We start from the raw sequence: 436 nt of genomic DNA on the forward strand, positions 1-436 counted from the left end.
AGCTAACAGGCTGACATGATCTAAACCCAAAAATGATCCGATTTATCAGTGATACTGTATGTGTAATATGATCAGTCAGTTCACAGTCAAAAACATTACCGAAATCAACCATGTCTATTCTATTCTGTTGAGATGGCTAAGTCCTCCTGTATGTTTAGAAACACACTCAGCTGATCAAAGCTATAGTTGCCAAATAGCTTTGGACCTCCAATATGGCTGTCAAGGGGTAGGTTCTGTCACCTGATAGGCCATTATATATATACATATATATATATATATATATATATATATATATATATATATATATATATATACATTATAGATAGGCTACCATGGATTTCCATGAAAATGTGTACAAACTAGGGGGATTGTGTGTTCTCAACACAGAGCACTAGATCAGTGAATAGTGCAGGCTTTGCTTCGCCCTGTCACCTCC

The sequence above is a fragment of the Poromitra crassiceps genome, assembly GCF_964638095.1.
Source record: "Poromitra crassiceps genome assembly, chromosome: 20".
Classification (NCBI taxonomy): domain Eukaryota; kingdom Metazoa; phylum Chordata; class Actinopteri; order Beryciformes; family Melamphaidae; genus Poromitra; species Poromitra crassiceps.